We start from the raw sequence: 8,003 nt of genomic DNA, 5'->3' as shown, positions 1-8,003 counted from the left end.
TCACCAGAATAAAGAGGGGGTGGGTGGGCGGGCCTACTGCTTGCCTATAAAAGACTCTCTAGGAAAAAGTTAAACTTAGCCCCACCCACCCACCCACCCATTCTCTCATTTTTTTTTTCTTCTGAAATAAGAAATAAATCTTATAACAAATAGTACAACAAAAAGGTTACGATTGGCACTTTTTTTACAGCCTAGATTCTATCAGTTACTTAGCACTCCCACTCTGCAGAAGAACATATAATAAACCCCGCCCACCCATCCGCCTCCATTTCGGTGATTAATTTTATATAAAAAAAGTACTAGCCTAATTAAAGAGAAGAAAAAAAGGAAACTTAAAACATGTATAGAATAGTAAATTTTGTAGAAAAATGTGGATTTTGCAATTAAACTCCGTCCCTGTATCTGACAACGAATAAAAAATTCATCAAAATCGAGATAGGGGTGGGTGGGTGGGTGGGGCTTAATTATTGGTCTCTTTTTTTTAACATATGCCTATTTTCAACAACACCAAATACCATTTGATATTTTAAGTATTTTATTATTGAAAGAAAACTGTATATAGTAAGAAAATCGAAGCATAAATCCCACCCACCCGCCCCATCTCAATTGTGATTAATCTTTTTATTCGTCCTGACACCGAGAGCGAAAAGAAGACAATTACCCTTTTTTTGGAAAAAAAAGTTTAATGGTTCCAAATTGGAAAATCGGTTCCATTTTCAAAATTTGTGAAGTACATATTCTGTAAAGTCCTTTCTTATGTATCTTTAAAATTGTACTTTAAGGTAGATAAGACTTTTTTTGTTTAAATTCTTCGAATTTACAAGTTTTTTATTTCAGTTTTTTGAGTTTTTAATTCTATATTTTTTAAGTTTATATTTTTGAATTGTTTGATATTTTGATTTTTCGTTTTTTCAATTTTTCGATTTTTCAATTCTCAAGTTCTCGATCTTAATTTTTCATTTTTCGTTGTTTCAATTTTGTATGTTTTCATTTTTTCTATTTTTTAATTTGAAAATTTTCAGTTTGCGACTTCCCAGTTTCTTAGTTTTTATTTTTCAATTTCAGTTTTTCAAATTTTCAATTTGGCTATTTTGCAATTTTTCGATTTTTAAATTTTACAGTTTTGAGATTATTCCAATTTTCAGTTTTTAGATATTTTGATTTTCCGTTTTTTCTATTTTTTCATTTTTAGTATCATAATTTTTCATTTTTAAGTTTAAATTTTACATTTTTCGATTTTTCAGTTTCTCGATTTATCAATTTTTCCCTTTCAAATTTTAGAATTTTTCATTTTTCTAGTTTCCAATTTTTAGTTGCTCGATTTTTAATTTTTCGAGTTCTCAATTTTCCAAAAAAAAAGAAATTTATTCAAATCGACATTTTTTTTAATTATTTTCCCTAATGGACGTTTCTTCGAGAAATTGGGAAATCGAAAAATTGGCAATACGAAAAATCAAAAGCTGAAAAATCGAAAAAAGAAAAAGTCTCCAAAAATGTAAAAAACGGATAATGCTACAAAAAAACTTCAAAAGCATAATGAAAAAAAACAACTAAAAATGAAGAAAAAAACTAAAAAAGGAAGAGAAGAAGTCAGCCAAATAGGGGACAAAAAAATGTACAAAAAATGCAAAAAAAAGGAGCCAAAAAAAGTCTACAAAAATAAAAATACAAGGGGAAAAATGTCAAAAATGCAAACAGAAAATGTAAAGAAAGTTCACAAAGACGTAATGAAAAATTAGAAAGGAAAAAGCTTGATAAAGAAAAGATGGAAAAATGGTTCACAAGGAAAAGCTATAGAAAAGGGCACAAAATAACTACAAAAAAATGTGGAAAAAAACCAAAAACTTTACAAAAAAACACGACACAAACACGATCCGAAAAAAAGAAAGTTAAAAAAAACTACTTCAAAGATGCTAAGAAAAGCAATAAAAAAGGTATCAAGAAGATTTCGTGTACGATTTAAAGTTAAAAGAGAACGCTGTACCTAATATTTTAAAGCTCAAAATTTCAAATATAAAGCTCCATTTAAAATTATCAATCCAGAAAACACAATTACTAAAAAAATATCAAGATTCAAAATTCGGCATCCACTGATAAACAATTTACAAATCGAGTGTTTAAGAAAGTCCTACCAAAATTTATTGCTACAGAAAGAAGACGATTTTTCTATTTTTTCGGTTTGTTAGTTTTTACATTTTTAAACTTTTCGAAAAAAATAATGGAAAAACTGCAAAATTGTAAAATTGAAAAGTTAAAAATCAAAAAACAATAAAGTATAAAATGAAAATTTTGAAAAATCTAAATATTGGAAATCAAGAACTTGAAAGCTGAAGAAACGAAAAACTGAAAACCCGAAAATATCAAAAATTGAGAAACTTAACTAATCGAAAAAGTCCAAAACGTAAACACGAAATATTTTAAAATCGAAATATTGAAAATTAAAGAAATTGGAAAATCGGATAAGTGAGAAATCCTAAAATTGCAAAAAAACCAAAGAATTAAAAAAACGAAAAATTATAAAATCGAAAATAAAGGAAATTAAAAAACCAAAAATTCTGATATAAAATAGAAAAAATGAAAATAAAAATATCGAGAAAATGAAAATTAACAAATTGGAAAAATGAAAAATAAAAATCAAGAATTTGAAAAATTGAGGAAACGAAAATAAAAAAGTCGAAAATTTAGAACTCGGAAAAATTTAGAAATTTAAAAATTGCAAAATCGAAGAATTGAAAAAACGGAAAATGATGTAAATTATCTAAAGAGACGTTTAAAAAATAAAAGAAAATAAAGACAAAAATTCGTGATTTAAATCGAGAATATGAAAATAAAAAAATTTGAGCAAATGAAAAATAAAAATCAAGAATTTGAAAAATTGAGGAAACAAAAATTGAAAAATTAAAAATTTAGAACTCGAAAAATTGGATACCTGTGAAATTGAAAAATTGCAAAATTGAAAAATTTAAAAATTGGAAAATCGAAGAATTGAAAAAACGAAAAATTATAAAATCTTATCAGACATTTAAAAAATAGAGGAAATTATACAGGAAAAAATGTGACTTAAAATCGGGAAAATGAAAATGAAAAAATCGAGAAAATGAAAATTAAAAAACTGAGACAATGAAAAATAAAAATCTGGAATCTGAAAAATTGAGGAAACAAAAAATTGAAAAATCGAAAATTTAGAACTCAAAAAATCGGATAACTGTGAAACCCAAAAAGGAAATTGAAAACGAAAAATTGTGATATAAAATTGAGAACATGAAACTTAAAAAATCGTGGAAATGAAAATTAAAAAATCGAGAGAATAAAAAATAAAAATCAAGAATTTGAAAACATGAAGAAATGAAAAATTGAAAAATCGAAAATGTAGAAATCGAAAAACCGGATAATTGAGAAATCCAAAAATTGCAAAATTGAATAAATTAAAAGTTGAAAAATAGAAGAACTGAAAAAACGAAAAATTATAAAATCTAAAGAGACATTTAAAAAATAAAGGAAATTAAAAAACCAAAAATTGTGATATAAAATCGAGAATATTGAAAATAATAATCACGAATTTGAAAAATTGAGAAAACTAAAACAAACATTTAAAAAACAAAGGAAATTAAAAACGAAAAATTGTGATATTAAATCGAGAAAATGGAAATTAAAACGGGAGAAAATGAAAAATAAAAAATCAAAAATTTGAAAATTGAGCAATCTAAAAATTGAGAAATCAAAAATTTAGAAATCGGAAAACCGGATAATTGAGAAATCCAAAAATTGCAAAGTTGAAAATTTTAAAATTTGGAAAATCGAAGAATTGAAAAAATGAAAAATAAAAAAAATTAAAAACGAAAAATTGTGATATAAAATCGATAAAATGAAAATCAAAAACTCGAGAAAATGAAAAATAAAAATCTATAATTTGAAAAACTGAAAAAAGGAAAAATGATAAAATTTAAACAAACATTTAAAAAAATAAAGAAAATTAAAAACGAAAAATTGTGATATAAAATAGAGAAATGAAAATTAAAAAATCGAGAAAATGAAAAATAAAAGTCAAGAATTTGAAAAATTGAAAAATCGAAAATTTAGAAATCGTAAAATCGGGTAATTGAAAAATCCAAAAATTGCAAAATTGAAAAATGTTAAAAATTGGAAAAACGAAGAATTGAAAAAATGAAAAGTAAAAGAAATTAAAAACGAAAAATTGTGATATAAAATCGAGAAAATAAAAATGAAAAAATCGAGAAAATGGAAATTAAAAAGGGAGAAAATGAAAAATAAAAACGAAGAATTTGAAAATTGAGGAAACCAAAAATTGAAAAATCGAAAATTTAGAAATCGGAAAACCTAATAATTGAGAAATCCAAAAATTGCAAAATTGAAAATTTTGAAAGTTGGAAAATCGAAGAATTGAAGAAATGAAAAATTAAGAAAACTAAAAACGAAAAATTGTGATATAAAATCGATAAAATGAAACTCAAAAAATCGAGAAAATGAAAAATAAAAATCTAGAATTTGAAAAACTGAAAAAACGAAAAATGAAAAAATTTAAACAAACATTTAAAAAATAAAGAAAATTAAAAACGAAAAATTGTGATATAAAATGAGAAATACAAAAATTTTAAAGTAGGAAAATCGAAGAACTAAAGAAAGACGAAAAATTTTAAAATCTAAACACAAAACATAGGAAATTAAAAACGAAAAATTTTGATATTAAAAAATCGAGAAAATGAAAATTTAAAAATCAAGAAAATGAAAAATTAAAAACCAAAATTTATTGCTACAGAAAGAAGACGAAATTTATTGTTTAAAAGAAAAAATTAACAGCTTAAATTTAAAGAATTTAAAAATTAATAACAAGCTGTCCAAAATGTTGGTTGCTTTAGATTATTTACGTTAATATTTTATATTTTCTTTATTACACATTCTATTTTTTGTATTTTTATCTGATACCTACGTTTTATAAAATTGTAATATGAGGAATAAAACATCAGTATCACTAGCATTATAAATGAAGAAAAAACCCTTGAAATATAAGGTATATATCGAATAATTAATAGAAGGAAAATAACAATTTATCTGTTTTTAATTAACAGTATTAAGAGTGGTCACCAGAATAAAGAGGGGGTGGGTGGGCGGGCCTACTGCTTGTCTATAACAGACTCTCTAGGAAAAAGTTAAACTTAGCCCCGCCCACCCACCCATTCTCCCATTTTTTTTCCTTTGAAATAAGAAATAAATCTTATAACAAATAGTACAACAAAAAAGGTTACGATTGGCACTTTTTTTACAGCCTAGATTCTATCAGTTACTTACCACTCCCACTCTGCAGAAGAACATATAATAAACCCCGCCCACCCATCCGCCCCCATTTCGGTAATCAATTTTATACAAAAAAAAGTACTACCCCAATTGAAGAGAAGAAAAAAGGAGACTTAAAACTTTTATAAAATAGTAAATGTCGTAGAAAAATCTGGATTTTGCAATTAAACTCCGTCCCTGTATCTGACAACGAATAAAAAATTCATCAAAATCGAGATAGGGGTGGGTGGGTTGTTGGGGCTTAATTATTGGCCGCTTTTTCTTAATTTATACCTATTTTCAACAAGACCAAATACCTTTTGATATTTTAAGCATTTTATTATTGAAAGAAGACTGTATGTACTAATAAAATCGAAGGATAAATCCCACCCACTCGCCCCATCTCAATTGTGATTAATCTTTTTATTCGTCCTGACGCCGAGAGCGAAAAGAAGACAATTACCCTTTTTTTGGAAAGAAAGTTTAATGGTTCCAAATTGGAAAATCGATTCCATTTTCAAAATTTGTGAAGTACATATTCTGTAAAATCCTTTCTTATGTATCTTTAAAATTGTACTTTAAGGTACATAAGACATTTTTTTTGTTTAAATTCTTCGAATTTACAAGTTTTGCATTTCAATTTTTTGAGTTTTTAATTCTATAAGTTTTAAGTTTCCATTTTTCAATTGTTTGATATTTTGACTTTTCGTTTTTTCAATTTTTCGATTTTTCAGTTCTCAAGTTCTCGATCTTAATTTTTCATTTTTCGTTGTTTCAGTTTTGTATGTTTTCATTTTTTCTATTTTTTAATTTGAAAATTTTCAGTTTGCGACTTCCCAGTTTCTTAGTTTTTATTTTTCAATTTCAGTTTTTCGAATTTTCAATTTGGCTATTTTGCAATTTTTCGATTTTTAAATTTTAGTTTTGAAATTAGTCCAATTTTCAGCTTTTAGATATTTTGATTTTCCTTTTTTTCTATTTTTCGATTTTTAGTTTCATAATTTTTCATTTTTAAGTTTAAATTTTACATTTTTCGATTTTTCAGTTTCTCGATTTATCAATTTTTCCCTTGCAAATTTTAGAATTTTTCATTTTTCTAGTTTCAATTTTTAGTTGCTCAATCAAAGGCTGAAGAATCGAAAAAAGAAAGTCTCCAAAAATGTAAAAAACGGATAATGCTACAAAAAAAACTTCAAAAGCATAATGAAAAAAAAAACAACTGAAAAATGAGGAAAAAACTAAAAAAGAAAGAGAAGAAGTCAGCCAAATAGGGGACAAAAAAATGTACAAAAAATGCAAAAAAAAATAGAGCCAAAAAAGTCTACAAAAATAAAAATACAAGGGAAAAATGTCAAAAATCCGAACACAAAATGTAAAGAAAGTTGACAAAGACGTAATGAAAAATGGGAAAGGAAAAAGCTTGATAAAGAAAAGATGGAAAAATGGTTCACAAGGAAAAGCTATAGAAAAGGGCACAAAATAACTACAAAAAAATGTGGAAAAAGACCAGAGGCCGAAAAAAATCTAAAAAAAAAAACAATCCAAAAACTTTACAAAAAAACACGACACAAACACGATCCGAAAAAACGAAAGTTAAAAAAAACTACTTCAAAGATGCTAAAAAAAGCAATAAAAAAGGTATCAAGAAGATTTCGTGTACGATTTAAAGTTAAAAGAGAACGCTGTACCTAAATATTTTAAAGCTCAAAATTTCAAATATAAAGCTCCATTTAAAATTATAAATCCAGAAAACACAATTACTAAAAAAATATCATGATTCAAAATTCGGTATCCACTGATAAACAATTTACAAATCGAGTGTTTAAGAAAGTCCTACCAAAATTTATTGTTACAGAAAGAAGACGATTTTTCTATTTTTTCCGTTTTTTAGTTTTTACATTTTTAAACTTTTCGAAAAAAATAATGGAAAAACTGCAAAATTGTAAAATTGAAAAGTTAAAAATCAAAAAACAATAAAGTATAAAATGAAAATTTTGAAAAATCTGAATTTTGGAAATCAAGAACTTGAAAACTGAAGAAACGAAAAACTGAAAACCCGAAAATATCAAAAATTGAGAAACTTAACTAATCGAAAAAGTCCAAAACGTAAACACGAAATATTTAAAAATCGAAATATTCAAAATTAAAGAAATTGGAAAATCGGATAAGTGAGAAATCCTAAAATTGCAAAAAAACCAAAGAATTAAAAAAACGAAAAATTATAAAATCGAAAATAAAGGAAATTAAAAAACCAAAAATTCTGATATAGAAAAAATGAAAATGAAAATATCGAGAAAATGAAAATTAAAAAATTGGAAAAATGAAAAATAAAAATCAAGAATTTAAAAAATTGGGGAAACGAAAATAAAAAAATCGAAAATTTAGAACTCCGAAAAATTTAGAAATTTAAAAATTGGAAAATCGAAGAATTGAAAAAACGGAAAATAATGTAAATTATCTAAAGAGACGTTTAAAAAATAAAAGAAAATAAAGACAAAAATTCGTGATTTAAATTGAGAACATGAAAATTAAAAAATTTGAGCAAATGAAAAATGAAAATCAAGAATTTGAAAAATTGAGGAAACAAAAATTGAAAAATTAAAAATTTAGAACTCGAAAAATTGGATACCTGTGAAATCGAAAAATTGCAAAATTGAAAAATTTAAAAATTGGAAAATCGATGAATTGAAAAAACGAAAAATTATAAAATC

This window comes from Zophobas morio, unplaced genomic scaffold, assembly GCF_036711695.1.
Source record: "Zophobas morio isolate AGI-343-1 ecotype UQ-CSIRO unplaced genomic scaffold, CSIRO_AGI_Zmor_V1 ptg000020l, whole genome shotgun sequence".
Classification (NCBI taxonomy): Eukaryota; Metazoa; Arthropoda; class Insecta; order Coleoptera; family Tenebrionidae; genus Zophobas; species Zophobas morio.
The sequence above is the reverse complement of the archived record's forward strand: the minus strand, read 5'-3'. Positions refer to the sequence as shown.